This window comes from Aulonocara stuartgranti (genome assembly GCF_965226115.1).
Source record: "Aulonocara stuartgranti genome assembly, chromosome: 8".
Classification (NCBI taxonomy): domain Eukaryota; kingdom Metazoa; phylum Chordata; class Actinopteri; order Cichliformes; family Cichlidae; genus Aulonocara; species Aulonocara stuartgranti.
In genome coordinates, this window is record NC_138959.1 from 15,386,333 (window position 1) to 15,410,592 (window position 24,260).

A 24,260-nucleotide genomic window follows, 5' to 3' on the forward strand; every position below is an offset into this window, starting at 1 on the left:
CAGACGCCCCTACAGCTGCAGTAACAGAGGCCCCAGCTACTTCACCAGATCCTACAGCTGCACTAACAGATGCCCAAGCAACTTCACCAGATTCTACAGCTGCAGTAACAGACGCCCCAGCTACTTCACCAGATCCTACAGCTGCAGTAACAGATGCCCCAGCTTCTTCACCAGATCCTACAGCTGCAGTAACAGACGCCCCAGCTTCTTCACCAGATCCTACAGCTGCAGTAACAGACGCGCCAGCTTCTTCACCAGATCCTACAGCTGCAGTAACAGATGCCCAAGCTACTTCACCAGATCCTACAGCTGCAGTAACAGATGCCCCAGCTTCTTCACCAGATCCTACAAATGCAGTAACAGACGCCCCAGGAACTTCACCAGATCCTACAGCTGCAGTAACAGACGCCATAGCTACTTCACCCGATCTTACAGCTGCAGTAACTGACACCCCAGCTACATCACCAGATCCTACAGCTGCAGTAACAGACGCCCCAGCTACTTCACCAGATCCTACAGCTGCATTAACAGACGCCCCTACAGCTGCAGTAACAGAGGCCCCAGCTACTTCACCAGATCCTACAGCTGCACTAACAGATGCCCAAGCTACTTCACCAGATTCTACAGCTGCAGTAACAGACGCCCCAGCTACTTCACCAGATCCTACAGCTGCAGTAACAGATGCCCCAGCTTCTTCACCAGATCCTACAGCTGCAGTAACAGACGCGCCAGCTACTTCACCAGATCCTACAGCTGCAGTAACAGACGCCCCAGCTACTTCACCAGATCCTACAGCTGCAGTAACAGACCCCGCAGCTACTTCACCCGATCCGACAAATGCAGTAACAGACGCGCCAGCTACTTCACCAGATCCTACAGCTGCATTAACAGACGCCCCTACAGCTGCAGTAACAGACGCCCCAGCTTCTTCACCAGATCCTACAGCTGCAGTAACAGACGCCCCAGCTTCTTCACCAGATCCTACAGCTGCAGTAACAGATGCCCAAGCTACTTCACCAGATCCTACACCTGCAGTAACGGATGCCATAGCTACTTCACCACATCCTACAGCTGCAGTAACAGACGCCCCAGCTTCTTCACCAGATCCTACAGCTGCAGTAACAGATGCCCCAGCTACTTCACCAGATCCTACAGCTGCAGTAACAGACGCCCCTACAGCTGCAGTAACAGATGCCCCAGCTACTTCACCAAATCCTACAGCTTCAGTAACAGACGCCCAAGCTACTTCACCAGATCCTACAGCTTCAGTAACAGACGCCCAAGCTACTTCACCAGATCCTACAGCTGCAGTAACTGATGCCCCAGCTACTTCACCAGATCCTACAGCTGCAGTAACAGACGCCCCAGCTACTTCACCAGATCCTACAGCTGCAGTAACAGACGCCCCAGCTACTTCACCAGATCCTACTGCTGCAGTAACAGACGCCCCAGCTACTTCACCCGATCCTACAAATGCAGTAACAGACGCCCCTACAGCTGCAATAACAGACGCCCCAGCTACTTCACCAGATCCTACAGCTGCAGTAACAGAGGCCCCAGCTACTTCACCAGATCCTACAGCTGCAGTAACAGACGCCCCAGCTACTTCACCAGATCCTACAGCTGCAGTAACAGACGCCCCAGCTACTTCACCAGATCCTACAGCTGCAGTAACTGACGCCCCAGCTTCTTCACCAGATCCTACAGCTGCAGTAACAGACGCCCCAGCTACTTCACCAGATCCTACAGCTGCATTAACAGACGCCCCAGCTACTTCACCCGATCCTACAAATGCAGTAACAGACGCCCCAGCTACTTCACCCGATCCTACAAATGCAGTAACAGACGCCCAAGCTACTTCACCAGATCCTACAAATGCAGTAACAGACGCCCCAGCTACTTCACCAGATCCTACAGCTGCTGTAACAGACGCCCCAGCTACTTCACCAGATGCTACAGCTGCAGTAACAGACGCCCAAGCTACTTCACCAGATCATACAAATGCAGTAACAGACGCCCAAGCTACTTCACCAGATCCTACAAATGCAGTAACAGACGCCCCAGCTACTTCACCAGATCCTACAGCTGCAGTAACAGACGCCCCAGCTACTTCACAAGATCCTACCGCTGCAGTAACAGAGGCCCCATCTACTTCACCAGATCCTACAGCTGCAGTAACAGACGCCCCAGCTACTTCACCAGATACTACAGCTGCAGTAACAGACGCCCCAGCTACTTCACCAGATCCTACAGTTGCAGTAACGGATGCCCCAGCTACTTCACCAGGTCCTACAGCTGCAGTAACAGACGCCCCAGCTACTTCACCAGATCCTACAGCTGCAGTAACAGACGCCCCAGCTACTTCACCAGATCCTACAGCTGCAGTAACAGACGCCCCAGCTACTTCACCAGATCCTACAGCTGCAGTAACAGATGCCCCAGCTACTTCACCAGATTCAGCTACTTCACCAGATCCTACAGCTGCAGTAACAGACGCCCCAGATACTTCACCAGGTCCTACAGCTGCAGTAACGGACGCCCCAGCTACTTCACCAGGTCCTACAGCTGCAGTAACGGACGCCCCAGCTACTTCACCAGGTCCTACAGCTGCAGTAACGGACGCCCCAGATACTTCACCAGGTCCTACAGCTGCAGTAACGGACGCCCCATCTACTTCACCAGATCCTACAGCTGCATTAACGGACGCCCCAGCTGCTTCACCAGATCCTACAGCTGCAGTAACAGACGCCCCAGCTACTTCACCAGGTCTTACAGCTGCAGTAACGGATGCCCCAGCTACTTCACCAGATCCTACAGTTGCAGTAACGGATGCCCCAGCTACTTCACCAGGTCCTACAGCTGCAATAACAGAAGCCCCAGCTACTTCACCAGATCCTACAGCTGCAGTAACAGATGCCCCAGCTACTTCACCAGATCCTACAGCTGCAGTAACAGATGCCCCAGCTACTTCACCAGATCCTACAGCTGCAGTAACAGAAGCCCCAGCTACTTCACCAGGTCCTACACCTGCAGTAACAGACGCCCCAGCTACTTCACCAGATCCTACAGCTGCTGTAACAGACGCCCCAGCTACTTCACCAGATTCTACAGCTGCAGTAACAGACGCCCCAGCAACTTCACCAGATCCTACAGCTGCAGTAACAGACGCCCCAGCTTCTTCACCAGATCCTACAGCTGCAGTAACAGACGCCCCAGCTACTTCACCAGATCCTACAGCTGCAGTAACAGACGCCCAAGCTACTTCACCAGATCCTACACCTGCATTAACAGACGCCCCAGCTACTTCACCAGATCCAGCTACTTCACCAGATCCTACAGCTGCAGTAACAGACGCCCCAGCTACTTCACCAGATCCTACAGCTGCAGTAACAGACGCCCCAGCTACTTCACCAGATCCTACAGCTGCAGTAACAGATGCCCCACCTACTTCACCAGATTCAGCTACTTCACCAGATCCTACAGCTGCAGTAACAGATGCCCCAGATACTTCACCAGGTCCTACAGCTGCAGTAACAGACGCCCCAGCTACTTCACCAGGTCCTACAGCTGCAGTAACAGACGCCCCAGCTACTTCACCAGATCCTACAGCTGCAGTAACGGACGCCCCAGCTACTTCACCAGGTCCTACAGCTGCAGTAACGGACGACCCAGCTACTTCACCAGATCCTACAGCTGCAGTAACGGACGCCCCATCTACTTCACCAGATCCTACAGCTGCATTAACGGACGCCCCAGCTACTTCACCAGATCCTACAGCTGCAGTAACAGACGCCCCAGCTACTTCACCAGGTCTTACAGCTGCAGTAACGGATGCCCCAGCTACTTCACCAGATCCTACAGTTGCAGTAACGGATGCCCCAGCTACTTCACCAGGTCCTACAGCTGCAGTAACGGACGCCCCAGCTACATCACCAGATCCTACAGCTGCAGTAACGGATGCCCCAGCTTCTTCACCAGGTCCTACACCTGCAGTAACAGACGCCCCAGCTACTTCACCAGATCCTACAGCTGCAGTAACAGACGCCCCAGCTACTTCACCAGATCCTACAGCTGCAGTAACAGACGCCCCAGCTACTTCCCCAGATCCTACAGCTGCAGTAACAGATGCCCCAGCTACTTCACCAGATTCAGCTACTTCACCAGATCCTACAGCTGCAGTAACAGACGCCCCAGATACTTCACCAGGTCCTACAGCTGCAGTAACGGACGCCCCAGCTACTTCACCAGGTCCTACAGCTGCAGTAACGGACGCCCCAGCTACTTCACCAGGTCCTACAGCTGCAGTAACGGACGCCCCAGATACTTCACCAGGTCCTACATCTGCAGTAACGGACGCCCCATCTACTTCACCAGATCCTACAGCTGCAGTAACGGACGCCCCATCTACTTCACCAGATCCTACAGCTGCATTAACGGACGCCCCAGCTACTTCACCAGATCCTACAGCTGCAGTAACAGACGCCCCAGCTACTTCACCAGGTCTTACAGCTGCAGTAACAGATGCCCCAGCTACTTCACCAGATCCTACAGTTGCAGTAACGGATGCCCCAGCTACTTCACCAGGTCCTACAGCTGCAGTAACGGACGCCCCAGCTACATCACCAGATCCTACAGCTGCAGTAACGGACGCCCCAGCTTCTTCACCAGGTCCTACAGCTGCAGTAACAGACGCCCCAGCTACTTCACCAGATCCTACAGCTGCAGTAACAGACGCCCCAGCTACTTCACCAGATCCTACAGCTGCAGTAACAGACGCCCCAGCTACTTCACCAGATCCTACAGCTGCAGTAACAGATGCCCCAGCTACTTCACCAGGTCCTACAGCTGCAGTAACAGACGCCCCAGCTACTTCACCAGATCCTACTGCTGCAGTAACAGACGCCCCAGATACTTCACCAGGTCCTACAGCTGCAGTAACGGACGCCCCAGCTACTTCACCAGGTCCTACAGCTGCAGTAACGGACGCCCCAGATACTTCACCAGGTCCTACATCTGCAGTAACGGACGCCCCAGCTACTTCACCAGATCGTACAACTGCATTAACGGACGCCCCAGCTACTTCACCAGATTCAGCTACTTCACCAGATCCTACAGCTGCAGTATCAGACGCCCCAGCTACTTCACCAGGTCCTACAGCTGCAGTAACAGACGCCCCAGCTACTTCACCAGGTCCTACAGCTGCAGTAACAGACGCCCCAGCTACTTCACCAGATCCTACAGCTGCAGTAACGGACGCCCCAGCTACTTCACCAGGTCCTACAGCTGCAGTAACGGACGACCCAGCTACTTCATCAGATCCTACAGCTGCAGTAACGGACGCCCCATCTACTTCACCAGATCCTACAGCTGCATTAACGGACGCCCCAGCTACTTCACCAGATCCTACAGCTGCAGTAACAGACGCCCCAGCTACTTCACCAGGTCTTACAGCTGCAGTAACGGATGCCCCAGCTACATCACCAGATCCTACAGTTGTAGTAACGGATGCCCCAGCTACTTCACCAGGTCCTACAGCTGCAGTAACGGACGCCCCAGCTACATCACCAGATCCTACAGCTGCATTAACGGACGCCCCAGCTACTTCACCAGATCCTACAGCTGCAGTAACAGACGCCCCAGCTACTTCACCAGGTCTTACAGCTGCAGTAACGGATGCCCCAGCTACTTCACCAGATCCTACAGTTGCAGTAACGGATGCCCCAGCTACTTCACCAGGTCCTACAGCTGCAGTAACGGACGCCCCAGCTACATCACCAGATCCTACAGCTGCAGTAACGGATGCCCCAGCTTCTTCACCAGGTCCTACAGCTGCAGTAACAGACGCCCCAGCTACTTCACCAGATCCTACAGCTGCAGTAACAGACGCCCCAGCTACTTCACCAGATCCTACAGCTGCAGTAACAGACGCCCCAGCTACTTCACCAGATCCTACAGCTGCAGTAACAGATGCCCCAGCTACTTCACCAGATTCAGCTACTTCACCAGATCCTACTGCTGCAGTAACAGACGCCCCAGATACTTCACCAGGTCCTACAGCTGCAGTAACGGACGCCCCAGCTACTTCACCAGGTCCTACAGCTGCAGTAACGGACGCCCCAGATACTTCACCAGGTCCTACATCTGCAGTAACGGACGCCCCAGCTACTTCACCAGATCCTACAACTGCATTAACGGACGCCCCAGCTACTTCACCAGATTCAGCTACTTCACCAGATCCTACAGCTGCATTAACGGACGCCCCAGCTACTTCACCAGATCCTACAGCTGCAGTAACAGACGCCCCAGCTACTTCACCAGGTCTTACAGCTGCAGTAACGGATGCCCCAGCTACATCACCAGATCCTACAGTTGCAGTAACGGATGCCCCAGCTACTTCACCAGGTCCTACAGCTGCAGTAACGGACGCCCCAGCTACATCACCAGATCCTACAGCTGCAGTAACGGATGCCCCAGCTTCTTCACCAGGTCCTACAGCTGTAGTAACGGACGCCCCAGCTACTTCACCAGGTCCTACAGCTGCAGTAACAGACGCCCCAGCTACTTCACCAGATCCTACAGCTGCAGTAACAGACGCCCCAGCTACTTCATTGGATCCATCAAGTTCAGCAACAGGTCCTCCACCTACGTCAGCATCTCCGGGTAATGCGGCCAGTAGCCTGTATAACAAGTATAATGTTATCTGTATCCAGTCCAAGTATTTACATAATACTTCAAAGGCTTATATTATTTTTTCTTTTGTTTCCACTTTGAAGATCCCTGTCATTCAAATCCATGTGGTGTTGGTAGCACCTGTGAAGCCCGTGCCAACCACACATTTGTATGCATCTGTCTGCCTGGTGATTTTTACAATAATATCACCCTGAGATGTGAAAATGGTAATTATTTGTTTGTCTACAACAGCTGTCAACTTCTTACAATTCTTACCTAGTGTTAGTGAAGAATAGGTGATTCAAAACCATAAGCACCTTTTGAACTAAACAGAGCTCTCTTAAGGTGTTTTCACATCTTTCGTGTCAAGATGACACCAAAGATTTGTTCTCCCTTGTCATAAAATGTCCCATGGACTTGGATTTTTTTCTCTGTGAAAATAAACCAAACCAAGGGAAAAATCTTCAAGTTTACAAAAGTATTAACCAATTTGTACCAGAGTAAACACACTATAGATATGAAAATGCCCTTAACCATTTCCCAGCATAAACAATAAGTAAGGTTAGTAAACTGTTAGCCTAGCTTAGTGACAAAATTATAAAATCTGACAAACAGCTAGTTTACTAATTAATATTTTCGATTTGGTCTACTTATTCCATGCAAAAAAAAAAAAAAAAAGTAGGAAAGGCAGATTATGTTTTGTTTCATTTTTTATTTCTCTGGGATTAATTTCGGGCAGGAGCAGTGACATCATGAACTATATTCTTGTTGCCTTGTATTTGCCAGGCAAGCAGAGAAGATTTTATGTTAGCTATCAGTTCCTGTCATAATGCTAAGTATCTGCTAGTTGTAGCGTCATATTTAACAGAGATACTGTATGACACTGGGATAAATCTTCCTCCTGTCAGCAAGTTAATGACAGGATAAAGTATCATTTTATTAGATTTTGAGTTTCTTCTGATGATGCTTTATTGCTTTCAGCCAAAGTTTTCCCTGGAAAACTTTCCCTGAGAAAACCATTTAATGAAAAAATGAAAGATACCACATCAAAGGAATTTAAAGAAACTGCAGATGAAATTGTTGCTGCGGTAAGTAATCAGTTAGTACTCTCTATCAATAAATGTGTCTTTATGGACATTTTTTGACATTTTTACAAGCTAAATTTAAGCTTAAGTTAAAAAATAATTATATCTTATTCATCTTGACCAAAACATATTTTCTTTTGAAAACACAGCTGGATCAAGTTTATAAAGGGAAGGACGGTTACTCTGGCTCTATAGTGCTGAAACTCTTGTAAGTCTCAGACTGACAACAGCTTTTACCTTACAATTTTTCAGCCTATTTCGAATCACTGTACACTAACATGGTGCTATCCTGAAAAAATAAAGGATGCAATCATCACTAAATGTGATTTCTGTCTTAACAGGCCAAGCACCAGTCGTATGTTGAGGGCACCCCCAGGGATCATTGCAGTACTACAGATCATCTTCAAAGCCAGTTCTGAAATCAAAGAAGATGACGTTATAAGGGAGTTAGAAAACAATCCTTGTGATGACTGTGTGCTGAGTGGGGCAACATTTGAGAGTAAGTTTATTACCTGTATTCTAGCACACTGTGTTTTTCCAGTAACTTCTATGTTTATATGTTTCTAAAACAAGACTCACACAAGATAAAGATTTGTTTTCAGAAAGAATATAATTGACAAGATGTGTTTCAGAATACTTTATACTATATTTATGTTTCCGTCTGAATCAAACCGTTTCCACCATATGTCCAAGATGATTTAGTTGTTAAAAAAACAAAAAACAAAGCCCTTTATAAATAGTTTTTGATCTATGCAACATTCTTGCTCATGGTTGCTTCTATTCTGAACTTTGAATTGAAACTATAATTTAGATAAACTTTTATGAAGTCCTAATGATAATGGTATAACTAAACTGCAGACTGTACATTCCAATCCACAGTTCACATCATGACATGTTAGTTACTGACTTATGTAACTGCTGAGGACATTTTGTATTCAGTCTTTAAGCTGTATGAGCTAAAGCTTTTTCCCACTCTCTCCTTTATTTAAAGCAACAGACCTGTGTGCTGAAAACCCTTGTGATGTAAAAACTTCAAACTGCACATCACAGGATGGAGCTTACAGCTGTACCTGTTTGGAAAAACATTTTCAAACAGACTTCAGTGACAGAATGTGCACTGGTAAGATATCTTGGTGAACAAGCAAACATCTCTCCGTGTGTGTGTCTTTCTTTGAATAGTTGTCTGTGAAGGTTCTCAGTCATCCAGGTCATCGTAGTCAAAGGAGCTTGCAAAGAAAAGCGTCTGGACTTCTTTAAGTTACTTGAAGACGTTTCACCTCTCATCTGTGAAGCTTCTTCAGTTCATTTGACCTTAGAACTGATGAAGCTTCTCGGATGAGAGGTGAAACGTCTTCAAGTAACTTAAAGAAGTCCAGACGCTTTTCTTTGCAAGCTCCTTTGACTCTTTAAATAGTTATTTATCTACTTCTTTAACTGTCTCATCATTTTCACAGCTTGTCCTAGTGGGTCTAGATTTGAAGATAATACATGTGTGAAGTAAGTGCTCCTCCTCCTGTATGTTCAGCATTGATGTAAGTTTGGGTAAATGAAATCCTAAAATAAACATTTTTTTTTGTCTTGTAGATGTTCGTTTGGTTATTCTGGTTTGGAATGCAGTGAAAGTGAGTATACTGTATGTTTTTAAAAGTGAAAGCTGAAACATAATTTTTGAGAAAAAAAAACCCTAATGAGTATTGACAACAAATACTAAAATAGATTTTCTACCAATGGGGAATTCAGTTAAGGACTTAAATTAGTTAAGGACTTAAATCTTTGTTGTGTTTTATTAGACTGGCAGCTCATTCTGGTAATTGTGGGCTCTGTTCTTGGGGGACTGCTGCTCATATCCCTCATCCTTCTACCAATAATCCCTACCATGTAAGTTTCCCACCAACCCATCCACTCACTTTAAACATTAATTTATCCACATCTTTATTACAAATTTTAAATGTAAAAGTTTGCAAATGCCTGATGAACACTGTAATAGTAAACTGTAATGCTTTTTTACCATTTTGTTATCAGATCCTCAAAGAAAATCTCCAAAACCGGCAAAGATGGAGATATAGAAAACCCACACATTAACCAGGATTCATTCACATTTAAAGGGTTCACTAGCCTGCCAATTTTTTCCAATGGTGCGCCCAAACTCCCACGAGCCACCAACTCCACCACCACCAACAGCATAACCAACCTGGAGATAACTTCAAACAGTCGACAAAGCCCTGTCTTTGTGGACAACAGCTCAGTGAGTATGCGTCATGTTTCTCACTGACATGAGACACGGACCTTCAAAATAAAACAGGAAACACACTGACTGAACTCTAAACATATAAACTTAACAGCAACTGGGGAGACAGAACATAGGAACCTGAAACATGGTACAGAAAGGCACAGTAGACACAACATGGAACACAGTGAAGCCATATTACAAGAACTAAGCCTAAGGGAAATAATAACTATAAAGATCAAAACAGCACAACCCACATGAACATAATGAACTTGCAGGGAAAGAGTAAAACTAAACGCGATGAACACAGGAACACAAGATCTCTTCAAAATAAAACAAGAAACATAAGTCGCAGACATCACAACCTGAACTTGACAACGTAAGACACAGACATGAAACACATGAAGGGCAAGGGAGACTTAACAGGGGTGGAAGACACAAGGGGAATCTAATAACAAACTATAACAACCTAGGCATGATAAAAAATGAACTAGAAAACCTGAAGGGCTTAAACATAAACCATAAACTAAAACTCAAAACGCTGGGTCAAAAGACCCAGGATTGTGACAGTATGTCTCTGTATGTCCATAGAGATGTAGGCTTCGATTTGCATTTCTCCCTGATTTTATGAAGCTTTTCGTTTTTATGTCGTTTGTTGTTCATTTCACTGTGAAAGTAATTGTATTGTTTTCCCTCTGCAGGAGTTATATAGTGACCAAAATAACACAAACTCCCAGGCTCAACGTCAGAACAACCTCTACGCTGTGAAACGACCCCAGATCAAACCACACGCTCAGAGCCAAGGCTACGATAACCCTTACTACCAGTACGACAGTGAAAGCGACTTCAGTTAGTAAAAACTCACACAGAGTTGACCATACAATGGCAATGACTTGTTTTTTGTTTTGTGTTTTTTTGGAATTGTATTCCAGTTACTGCACACAACGAAACTTAATGAGCGATCTGGCTTTTCACCATTTTTTACAGGAATTGTTTTCTGTGCATAAACTGTTCTTGATTATATCACATGGAATTTAAAAAAGTATTCATTGTTTTTCCTTTGTTGTTTGTTTTTTTTATTTCCTGAAAAATGGCTTATGAATTATTTATTGGACATGAACCAGAAACCTGGACATCCATGTTAAACTGATGAGGAGCTTCTTGATGTTGCTTTCTTTTCCCATTAATGCTTCACTTGTTCACTTGACTATGTTTGATTTTTGTAATTAGTCACAACTTGATATTTAACTAGTTTCTGTATTTGTTTAGGGCTCATTCTAAGCGAGCAAAGACACAGCAATTTGTGGCTCCAAGAGATTCCATATCACTTAAAACAATTAATAAAAACACTATTCCATTTATATTATTAAGTCACAGTCCAACTTATTGGATCTTAGAGTCACCTGTATATTTTATTATAATTTGTAAAAAACAAAAAGGCTAAGTACTTGTTGACTCCTTAATGCTTCAAACAGCTTGATAAGTATCTATTTGTTTTATTTCTGGCCTTCCTTACTGAAACATTGTGTTATTCAACATGATATTATTATTTGAATGTCTTTGATCACTTTCATTTCGCATCACTTTTTTGTCACTTGTATATTTATTATAGTATGATATTTATTTAATGGTTAATTCATGTTTATATTATATAGTAGTTAAATACACAAAACCCCACTTTGAAATAAAGAGCTTTTAAATACTCATATTCTTTGTCAGACTCTTCCTGAGTTGAAATAATTGAGAAGATGCATTAGGCTGTTGTTCTTGTTTTTAAAATTATGGCTATGTTACATGAACGATTACATAATTTGTAACCCTAATTTATTTAACTTATCCATCCATCTCTGTTAATGGTAAATGGCCTGTATTTATATAGCGCTTTACTAGTCCCTAAGGACCCCAAAGCGCTTTACATATCCAGTCATCCACCCATTCACGCACACATTCACACACTGGTGATGGCAAGCTACATTGTAGCCACAGCCACCCTGGGGCGCACTGACAGAGGCGAGGCTGCCGGACACTGGCGCCACCGGGCCCTCTGACCACCACCAGTAGGCAACGGGTGAAGTGTCTTGCCCAAGGACACAACGACTGAGACTGTCCGAACCGGGGCTCGAACCAGCAACCTTCCGATTACAAGGCAAACTCCCAACTCTTGAGCCACGATCGCCACGATAATGAGATTGATTTTTTTTTTGTAGTACAGAAAAGTTTTGCTGAAAAACATTTGTGAAGCTGGCATGCAGTAGAGTAATGTCGTGCTTAGCACATTTTGCTCCTACCCAGGTTACTGTCATAAAGAAGGGAGAAACTGTTCGGCACACAATGCTGAATTTCTTCAAACTCTACCATTGTATATTACTTTTTGACCAATGTTTTCTTCTCGGTTTTATATCAGTAGAAATTAAAAATTTATGCAAAAAGAATTCCACTGTAGGTCTTGCTAGAATTTAGTACAGAAAACCAGTGACTACATGCACAGCAGATGTACCAATGAGAAAAAATGTTATATAACAGTACACACAATATAAAAAGTATTTCTAAATAAAGTTTAGAAAATTAACAAAAGTTTAAATGGAAAAGGAATTGGCAGAAATAGCACTGAACACTGAATAAAAATCGAATTTAAAATAAAGAAGTTTCTTAATTCTGAGTAAAAAAAAGTTTTTTCAAAATAATTTTAAAAATGTAAATAATAAAAATAAGTTTCAAAAGAATGAAACCCATTCTTGCTGCCAGAGAGGAGTAGGATAAAGATAAAGTATTATTATTATTATTATTATTATTATTATTATTATTATTATTTGTAAAAAATAAAACAATTATAATAGCAAAAGAATCTTAGCTGCTTATTTAGCAGGCACCAAACAACACCCTTTTCCAGTTGTCCTGCTGTTACTTTCAGCTTTTATATGTACTAGTAATACTGACTAGAGATTATAAACAGTCATTTAAGTGTACTCTTTTCATTTGATGAATTATACACAACGTTTTCAAAGAACGATAAATCTTTTATTGTTTCTGGAAATTGTACAGTTAGATTTCACAGTGTATCTAATTCTGCAGCAAAGGGCACAGGACAGGTAACAGAAGAGGACATGAACTCTGTCTGCCACAGGTCTCTACCGCCCTCTTCAGACTACCTCAAATTAAGGTGTGTATTTTTTTTTTTTATAATATCTGTTCTGCTTGTTTCAGCTACAGCTGCAAAAAGATTTCTTTTTGGTGGCTCTTAATGATCAGCCATAAATCTCTAATTGTTGGATTAAGCATGTAGCATCTATATAAAGTACAGAGGTTTATCTCCTTGTCAAAAATAGCAATAACTGGAATCTAAATTATATTGTTTTTAATTTCAACAGATAGGATTTAAAATAGAATTACATACGCTAAATATCAGATCTAGGACAGGTAATGTTTGTCGTACTGTTTCACACACAGCACGCTTGTAGTCAGCGTCATCATGTGATTGATGCAAGCCAGATCCTTTTATTTAGAAAAACTGAGATTAATAGTTACTGTATGTTATTGTTGAGGGGCACAGGCAGGACCCCCCCCCCCCCCCACACACACACACATAAAAAACATTTTTATAAAATAAAATAAAAAAGGCTCAAGAAAAGGGCACTTGGAGCGCCCATCAGGAAAGGGAAGGTGCCCAAGCCCCTTCTGCGCCCTGCCCTCCTCTGCACGTGCCTGGTTCAGGCTTAAGTTTACTTTGGCTGGAAACTACATCACGTCTTTTCCCGATGTTTTGTTCCCCTTTCAGTCTTGTCTCTGTGCTTGTTTACGTTACTGTTCTTGCTCGTCTCAGTGTTAGTTTCCTGTGTCATTTTGACAGTCCCTTTTCCTGTGCATGTTCCTTGTCTCCTTCCTGTGATTAGTGTCAGCTGTGCTCCCACCAGTTTCCTTCTCCCTCGTTACTGGTGCTGTGCCAAGATAGGTATCCCCAACAGAATTGTTCCCCCTGCGTCGGGAGCGTGCACTGGGCAGGGAGGGCGTATCCCAGGGGTCGGCAACCGTTGGCACGCAAAGGGTTAACTGATGGTACAGCCATAGCTGGACTGGCCATCGGGCATACCGGGCATTTGCTCGGTGGCTCGATGATTTTTATTTATTTTTTTTGTAACGGTATAAACAATGAAAGGTGTTGGATTGGCCAGATGCTGGCCGGTGTGTAAAAATAGCTCAGTTGTTTGGTGGTGGCATCGCAGAGCTTCCACAGATTCAGTAAAATTAACAAGTGGTGGAGGCCAGCACGTGGATGAGGGAGATCGGAGGCAGGACGGGATTCTTTACTTTGAGTTCTGCTTGTTTGCTATGCTGTGCTTTCGGCAAAAACGAAACAGCCAGGTCGCTGGACTCGCCGCTCCTGTGTCAGCGGAGAGCAGGCACACTTTGCCCCCCCGTCCCTCTTATGTTTCGGTGTTGCGCTGACACATCACGTGACTTAGACACTTTGGGGGTTGTCAAGTTGTTTACACATTAATTATATTCTTACCAATTGTTTTTGTTGTTGAGAATTTTAATTTTAATTTTTGTATTATAGTTTATCAACAGTATTTGTTTTAATTTGTTTACTGGTTTGTGTGCACTTAAGATTAAAACAAAACAAAAAAAAACGATCGCCACCACGGCAGACCCGATGGCATTTTCATGCTTCGGAGCATCATTTATTCTTACTATAATCACATGGTTGCTTCAACGGCTGCAGCTCTCCCGCTGGCAGCCGTACACATCACCACCACCAAACCTGCAGCGGCATTGCAGAACACGCCCTGCCACATACCCCCATCGCTCGCTTCACCTCACCCCGCGAGCAGGCGAGGGAATCGGCCCGGACCATCCGCGCCCCATGCCCCAGCCCAGCGATGGGGTCCACTCTGGCGGTCGCCCGCGCCTCCAGCGGAAGCCCCGGAGCTGGCCTGATGGCCACCCATATGGCAAGCAGCAGCGGCGGCGCAGCAGGCATGGAAATGAGGTGGGGCTCATAGGCAGCTGGGCAGACGGCCGGCACGCAGGACCATGCAGCCTGCGTGCCGAAGTGGATAGCGCGCCACCCTCAGGCGTGGCAGGACCCCCGCGCACCTCGACCTTCGTCTCCAGCTTGACAGGTCCCGCTGGCGCGCCAGCCTCCGGCTCACCCCGAGCCGCGCACTGTCCACACGGTTGCTGTAACAGTAGCCTACATTCAATGGCTGCAGCCCTCCTGCTGCCAGCTGTACACATCAACACCAAAAATAACAACAGCACAAGCAGCGCACAGGTTTTAAGCCGGCGAGGCATCATTGTAGATGCAGTGAAGGTGAGTCCATCTCACCTGCAGCGGCATCGCAGACCAGAAGCCGCCACAATAATAAAACATTTTTTTTATTTAATTATAAATAAATTATTTCTCCTAATTATGTCCTGGGTTTTAACTAATTAATAATACCAAAGGAAACATCACAAAAGACACTTAAGGTCATGAAAATTTATTGCGATTTAGCAATTCAATGAGGCATCCACCTTATTTATTGAAAATTATCGTATCAGTATTGGTATTGGCGATACTGGCCCGAATTTACTTGGTATCGGATCGATACCAAAATATGCAGTATCGCACACCACTAGTATCAGGAGTACCAAGCGCATCGAGTCTCACCACAGGCTCTAACTGCTCACCATCCAGAGCTGTTATAGCCAGCACATAATCACAATCTGTTGCTAATCTTGGGAAAGCGTTTCATGTACTTTGATAATAGTTTTTGTTTGTTGTTCTAATACAGGTATTGTAGAAGAATAAAGGTGGTTATTGACTTTCATGCTTGAAGGTATTGTTGAAGCTGTTTTTGGCTTCTATGCTTAATTTCCATGTATGTTTGCACGTTTCAGAAAATGACTGCAGCTATTTCCAAATTTTCTTTAATATAACGAAATGAGGACTGGCTCAAGATTTTTGCACAGTACTATGTATTTTTATCTTTAGGCTATGTTTTAGCATTGAAATTCATGGTAATGGTGAAGTGGTGTACACAACTTGATTCAGATTTGCAGTTGTGATCAAGGTCAACTTAAGTATAATGGGAAGGTACTTTGGATCTTAATGGGAAAACTTTTTAAAAGTCTTTTTAAAATAGTTTCTTCTATTTTCTCAGCTGTTTGCACATAGATCATCTTATCAGATATCTTGTGATGTCTACAAATCAAAGTTCATGTTATCTTTCTCCCCACCCTGTTTTATTGGCCATGTACAGTTGAACAATGTGACATCCCTTATAGTTAGTGTGATGTGTTTTACCGTGTACAATTGTAATAACTTCTAAACCTCCCTCCTTATTTATTAAGTAGACTTTCCACATTCCAGTTCTGGGATTAGAGTTTTGATATAATTTGATATACACATATTCCTTACCCGACTAGTGATTAATGAATCTAGATCATGTATAGTTTTGAGAAGGGATTTTTAAGAACTTTAAGATTTAAGATTTTTAGAATGAGGAAAGGTTTAATTTATAGTTATATATGGCCTAACCATAGAAGGAACCATGCAATTTCAAGTAAGCCTTAGATGTAAAGAACATTACTTAAACACACTCTTACTTCAGAGAACTATGCAAAGTAAAGAGACTTAAAAAAATCAACATGTAAAAATGTGCGGCTAAACAAGAAAAGAGTGGTTAATGGTAATTTCCTTCTTCTTGAAATGTAAATATAAAGGCTTGGGATGGTTTTCATATTGCATTAGATCATTGACACATTTTTTTTTTTTACCAACTTTGAAATGATAACTGAAATACTCTATGCCATGGAAAATTGATAAATAGATAAATGGCTTGAAAAGTGAACCCTTAGGTTATCTTCTTTGGGTGGGACCTGTACTTTAGCACTGTCCACAGGAGGAGGAGTGGCTAATGATTAAAACTGCCTGTGAAGGGCAATTGAATTCTAACCGTACAAAGATTTTGAGAACTAAGGACTTGAGCACTCCTAACCTTCATTGGACGTCTTTCCTGTGTTTACGCTGATTTTTTTTTTTTTTTTTTCCAATGGCTCAAAAATTCATACGCCTGTCTATCCTTTGGATACTTGTAGCCCTTTTGGGTAAGTAGTCTGTTCCTATTGCATAAACTTTAAAACCACACATTTTCAACTTGTGTTTTTTATGTGAATCAGATTGAGCTGCAATTACAGCTAAACTGTTTAACACAGGTCAAGTCTTTAAATGCTTTTCATAAATAGTGATAAAACCATTATTTAGGTTAAGATTTTATATCTGTACTCATTCCTAAACCACTATTATATTTGTAGTAGAAAAATGGAAAGCTACCAGTGATGTGCGTTAAATGTCAGGAGGGATATTATACCCCTTATGTCAAACAGAGTGATTTGTGGCCCCAATAAATGATTTGTGACCCTAGGAAGTAATAAAGGAAGTAATAAAACATATGGTAGCCATAGAATTATGATATTCATCAAAATATGCTAGTTCATAGCTCATTTATTTTTCCCCCCACAAAATAAATTATTTGATTATTAAAAAAATAAAGGTTTTATATCAAATAGCATTCTTTATTTTTAAGCCATTAAAAGGTTTTTATTTTTTATGCTTAAAAAACGCCATCTGGTGGTGGGTCAGTGCGTGTGTGTGCGCGCGCACCCCCGCGCCTGTGCGAGCTCGTGCACGCGCCTGTGTCTGGGCCAGTGCTCGTCTGTGTGTGTGTGTGTGAAAATGTGTTAAACCAGAGTAAAAGTGCTTAGTTAAATTTGTGCTTTTGTAACGTTCAGTATGGCGAGACATACAGGTTGCATGTCTCGTTGGAAAACTTTATTTCAATTTTCAATCCGAAAAAGGAAAATGAGAATCAAAGTCTGAGTCGCAAAAAACTCTCGCAATCCCCCAAGCATAAACTCACTGCGGCTTCCAGCAAAAAACCCTAGGTAAACAAGCAGGGAGACCTCCTGAAAAAAACCCTCCGTCTTTCTCCAAAAACGCACAACAAATCCCCCATAGAATTACTTGATAGGGACCCCTCTATTCCCAAAACGTATATTCAATAACAGGGCAAAAACTCCTGAAAAAATCCTTAGTCTTTTTTCGCAAATTCAGTGCCCCGCGGCTCCCACCCAACCCTTAGGCAATCAAGCAGGAAACCTCCTGAAAAAACCCTCCGTATTTTTTATCAAAAACACGTGCAACAAAAAAACCCCCTAGAATAACTTGTTAGGGAACCCTCTATTCCCAAAACTTATATTCGATAACAGGGGAAAAACTCCTGAAAAACTCCTTAGTCTTTTTTCTTCAAACCAGCCCTCTTACTAGCTCCGTCTCAAATTCAGCGCACAGCCTGAAAGTTTTCCCTCGCTCCTACTCGCACCGAGCCGCAGCCAGCGCACAACTTTTTTTTCCTTGTTACTCTCGCTGTATCTGATCGCACCCCGGTTAGCCAATTGGATACAGGTCCCATTTTTATGATCTGCCACTGAGGTTAAGACTGGCACAGCGCCTGACTTCTATGGCGTTATTTTTTTTGCCACTATTCTGAGTGCACGTAAAAAAAAATTTGTAAAAAAAAGTGTTGTATTTTGAGGAGAAATTTATTTTGAGCGAATGTGACCAAGTGGTCGGCAGGGTTATAAAAGAAATAATAAAACGCCACCTGGGGGGAATTCTAGCCCCCAGGAAATATAAACTTTAGAAATGAAATGTAATTAAAAAAAAACAATGTTTGCACAGGTTCAGGGTTGCACACTGAGGCCGGCTCAATGTATTAACACCATTTTTTATTAAAAAAATAAATAAAAACAAAATAACAAAGACAGCTCACTAATTGTCTAAAATAGAGTCCCAAATTACAAAAAAATAAACATACGACTGGGACTTACCAGCAGCAGTGGACCAAAAGAAAACCACACAAAAAAACCCCACTATAGTCTATTCACCTGGTGCTGTACAACAAAAGTGTGGAAAACGACCCCACCACCTAAGGTCCCACGGCCGCTGGTAGATCCTCAGTTCACTGAAATAAAAGCACAAGATATACACATTAAAAAGGATAAAAACATGGGGCATAAAAAGGCTCTCTATATACTAAAAAGAAATTAAAAGAAAAACAGAGACCTGCAATAAAACACACCCACATACACACCACAGAGCACAGATTGGAAAAACTCGTACTCTGCGAGCCAGCCCACAGCTGGTGCTGGTTCCGATTGTCCGTAGCCCTACTCAGTCTCGCGCAGCTCTCCACATCTGGGAGAGGCGGTACCAGTTTTTGTAACACCAGCCCAATTTACAGCTGAAGATCGCCCCGACTAGCCGCGAAAGCTGGAGTAAAACGATAGTCCAAAAAAGGGGCTTAGCATGAGACCAAAAGCCCCCAGGGGCGAGGCGAGGCCAGCAGCAGGAACAAAACTGGACGGCCAACAGATCGGAACACAAGATGAAACAGGGCAAGACAAGACAGCAGCTAGGCAGGCGTCTCGACTCTTTGCTTAAAATCAGGCAGTTGGTCCCTGAGAGGGTGCGGCAGCAATCAAACCCTACAAACAAAAAAAAGGCAAAGATAACCTTAATCTTCTCTAATTTAAAAATACTAGCAGCTATAATATAAGCGGCTTACCCCAAGACTGGAGGCGCTGTACTGTACAGTGGACGCAACTCACGCGTCTCTCCACCACAGCTGGAGTAAAGAAAAGAGAAACAGCCGCGCTGTAGCAGGCCGCAGAATTATGACTACTAGTTACCGACTTTTGAGAGAAATCAGAGGTCGAAAGGAGGCCTACCTGTAGCAGTCACACAATCCGATCGTATCGGTAAATTAACCAATAGGCCAGCATTTACTGCTGTATCGCACCAGAAGGAGGAATGATCCAACAAAAAAAAAAACGGCTTCCCTTTATACAGGTAAACACCACCCTGTAATCAATATGCAGGTGGGTTCCTAATTAACCCAATCACACGATACAAGGAGCGAGTGCAGCGGAAAGAGAGCGAGGGTGGTAGAGCGAGCGAGAAAGAAAGAAAAAGAAGGGCGAGTAGCCCATCCGGCTACACGAAGAAAAGCTGAATTTGAGTGAACAAAATTCATTCCTGCATGCAAAAAATGTATTTCAGTGTTTGCTATTATCCATACACACACACAATAGAAGCCCCTCTCGCTCAGTTTTTGCATTGGCGCTCGCTCGCAATGTGTTGCCCGTGCGCACTCAACTCTTTCTCTACACCATTATATTTGTGCCACAAAACCAGCCAATCACAGACTTGGATGCAAAAAATCTAATTGGCTGTTCTGGTCTCCAATCAGCTCGAAATTATGAAATGCAATATCCCAGAATCCATTTCGTCCAAAACTCAATCGAGGCAGTGGTGGAGGAACACAGAGTGGCGGAGTTTGAAATATTACTCTTTCTGGGTCACAAAATAAACTTTTAAGATATTTTCATGCGAGAATGTAGCTGTGTAAACTTCGAATACCTGCTCGGTTCATCAAGAAATCACATATTTCCATAAGTGCTCTAACGTTTTTGGAGATGCCTGTTACCCACCAGCTGACCGCACAGCTGGACTGGAACCGGCCATTGGGTATATCGGGCATTTGCCCGATGGGCCGATGGTGATTTTGCATTTTTATGTTTGTTTGTTTTTGTAACGGTATAAACAATGGAAGGTGGTGGATTAGCCAATTCATCATGATCAACTCTGGGCTGGACCAATTACAATACATCCATATTGAGGGGAAAAGGAACGCGATTCGTCCAGCTAGACTGAAAAAAAGACACAAAGCTGGAGTTATTTTTTCTTTACGCTGCACAGCTGCCGCTTCTCCCCTCATTCTCTCTCCCTCTCTCTCCTGTTGCTACTTCAATCACGAAACTAATCAATGATCAGCTGATCATCTCTCTTGTTTGTTTATCTCCCACTTTGTGCCAGAAACAGGAAATAAGCGGATGTTGCGCAAAACAACAACAGCAGCACGTTCAAGCTTGATAAGCTGTTGTTATAATTTATTTAAAATTAATTTCTAGTATCAGCTGATGTTTGCTGGAGCCACAGCTGTGAAAGCTGCTGCTCATGATATCGGTTTAGAAACATGAAGGTGATACAAATCATACATATACAGGGAGTGTGGAATTATTAGGCAAGTTGTATTTTTGAGGAATAATTTTATTATTGAACAACAACCATGTTCTCAATGAACCCAAAAAACTCATTAATATCAAAGCTGAATGTTTTTGGAAGTAGTTTTTAGTTTGTTTTTAGTTTTAGCTATTTTAGGGGGATATCTTCAATTATTTATTTTTACCAGTGAAACCAATATAACATCTCCACATTCACAAATATACATTTCTGACATTCAAAAACAAAACAAAAACAAATCAGCGACCAATATAGCCACCTTTCTTTGCAAGGACACTCAAAAGCCTGCCATCCATGGATTCCGTCAGTGTTTTGATCTGTTCACCATCAACATTGCGTGCAGCAGCAACCACAGCCTCCCAGACACTGTTCAGAGAGGTGTACTGTTTTCCCTCCTTGTAAATCTCACATTTGATGATGGACCACAGGTTCTCAATGGGGTTCAGATCAGGTGAACAAGGTGGCCATGTCATTAGTTTTTCTTCTTTTATACCCTTTCTTGCCAGCCACGCTGTGGAGTACTTGGACGCGTGTGATGGAGCATTGTCCTGCATGAAAATCATGTTTTTCTTGAAGGATGCAGACTTCTTCCTGTACCACTGCTTGAAGAAGGTGTCTTCCAGAAACTGGCAGTAGGACTGGGAGTTGAGCTTGACTCCATCCTCAACCCGAAAAGGCTCCACAAGCTCATCTTTGATGATACCAGCCCAAACCAGTACTCCACCTCCACCTTGCTGGCGTCTGAGTCGGATTGGAGCTCTCTGCCATTTACCAATCCAGCCACGGGCCCATCCATCTGGCCCATCAAGACTCACTCTCATTTCATCAGTCCATAAAACCTTAGAAAAATCAGTCTTGAGATATTTCTTGGCCCAGTCTTGATGTTTTAGCTTGTGTTTCTTGTTCAGTGGTGGTCGTCTTTCAGCCTTTCTTACCTTGGCCATGTCTCTGAGTATTGCACACCTTGTGCTTTTGGGGACTCCAGTGATGTTGCAGCTCTGAAATATGGCCAAACTGGTGGCAAGTGGCATCTTGGCAGCTGCACGCTTGACTTTTCTCAGTTCATGGGCAGTTATTTTGCGCCTTGGTTTTTCCACACGCTTCTTGCAACCTTTTTAAAACTATTTTAAATGAAATGCTTGATTGTTCGATGATCACGCTTCAGAAGCTTTGCAATTTTGAGACTGCTGCATCCCTCTGCAAGATATCTCACTATTTTTGACTTTTCTGAGCCTGTCAAGTCCTTCTTTTGACCCATTTTGCCAAAGGAAAGGACGTTGCCTAATAATTCTGCACAATACCTGATATAGGGTGTTGATGTCATTAGACCACACCCCTTCTCATTACAGAGATGCACATCACCTAATATGCTTAATTGGTAGTAGGCTTTCGAGCCTATACAGCTTGGAGTAAGACAACATGCATGAAGAGGATGATGTGGACAAAATACTCATTTGCCTAATAATTCTGCACTCCCTGTATATCAACAAGACAGTGTACATCACTGTCACAACAGCGTTTGTTTTAGTTCAAAGGCTTTATGGTTTTTCCTATAATACCTGGTGGTGTAGTCTGTGATTTTTTTGTCAGTTCAGCCTTATATATTATGTTTAACCCAAGTGACCACGTTAGAAAACGTTAGAGCAATTGTGCAAATATGTGATGTCTTGATGAATCGAGCAGATATTTGAAGTTTACACAGCACCATTCTCGCATGAAAATATCTTAAAAGTTTATTTTGTGACCCAGAAAGAGTAATATTTCAAACTCCGCCACTCTGTGTTCCTCCACCACTGCCTCGATTGAGTTTTGGACGAAATGGATTCTGGGATATTGCATTTCATCATTTCGAGCTGATTGGAGACCAGAACAGCCAATCAGATTTTTTTGCATCCAAGTCTGGGATTGGCTGGTTTTGTGGCACAAATATAATGGTTTAGAGAAAGAGTTGAGTGCGCACGGGCAGAAATGTTAAGAGCGCAAGCATCACATTGCGAGCGAGCGCAAATGCAAAAACTGAGCGAGAGGGGCTGCTATTGTGTGTGTGTGTAGATAATAGCAAACACTGATATACATTTTTTGCACGCAGGAATGAATTTTGTTCACTCAAATTCAGCTTTTCTTCTCTCAAAATAAATTTCTCCTCAAAATACAACACATGCACCTGCAAACTTTTTTACGTGCGCTCAGAATAGTGGCACAAAAATAATGCCACAGAAGTCAGATGTCTTCTGGGTAGTGATGTTCGATTCGTGAACGAATCGTTCAATACTTGAGAATCACTTTACTGACTCGTGAATCATGATTCACAAGCCCAATTGACTCACTGACTCATCCCTGTTGCTGTTATCAAACTAATTCCATTAGTAGAAATATATCTAGCTTATAATTAAAATTGTAGGGGGAAAAAACAACAGCCAGTTTCTTAACAAAAGCATTTCTGCTCTGAACTGGAAGAAAAAACCCTGAGTAGAAACCTCACATCAAGAAAATAGCTCCTTGGTTCACTGTAGCATCGCTCAGCTAACATGCTAACAGCACATTTGAGTTACTCACCCCCTCCATTCCTGTGCTGAATCATAGCATAAGCGAAACACTCAGGACTCACTAACCCCCTCCCTTGCTGTGCTGAATCGTAGCATAAGCGAATCACTCAGGACTCACTAACCCCCTCCCTTGCTGTGCTGAATCGTAGCATAAGCGAATCACTCAGGACTCACTAACCCCCTCCCTTGCTGTGCTGAATCGTAGAGTAAGCGAATCACTCAGGACTCACCCCCTCCCTCCTGGCTCATAGCTCAGACGAGTTGAACGAATCACTGAATCACTCACCCCCTCCCTCCTGGCTCACAGCTCAAACAAGTTGAACGAATCACTGAATCACTCACCCCCTCCCTCCTGGCTCACAGCTCAAACAAGTTGAACGAATCACTGACTCACTCACCCCCTCCCTTCCTGTGCTGAATTGACTATGTGCACGTTAGTAGGGCTGGGCGATATGACCCAAAATTCATATCTCGATATTTTTTAGCTGGATAGCGATATAAGATATATATCTCGATTTTTTTTTAAAAGCCATAAGTTAAGAACAAAAAGAGAGTTCTTAGTCACACTGTGTCCCAGATGTCACACGGGCACTTTTATTTATTTATTA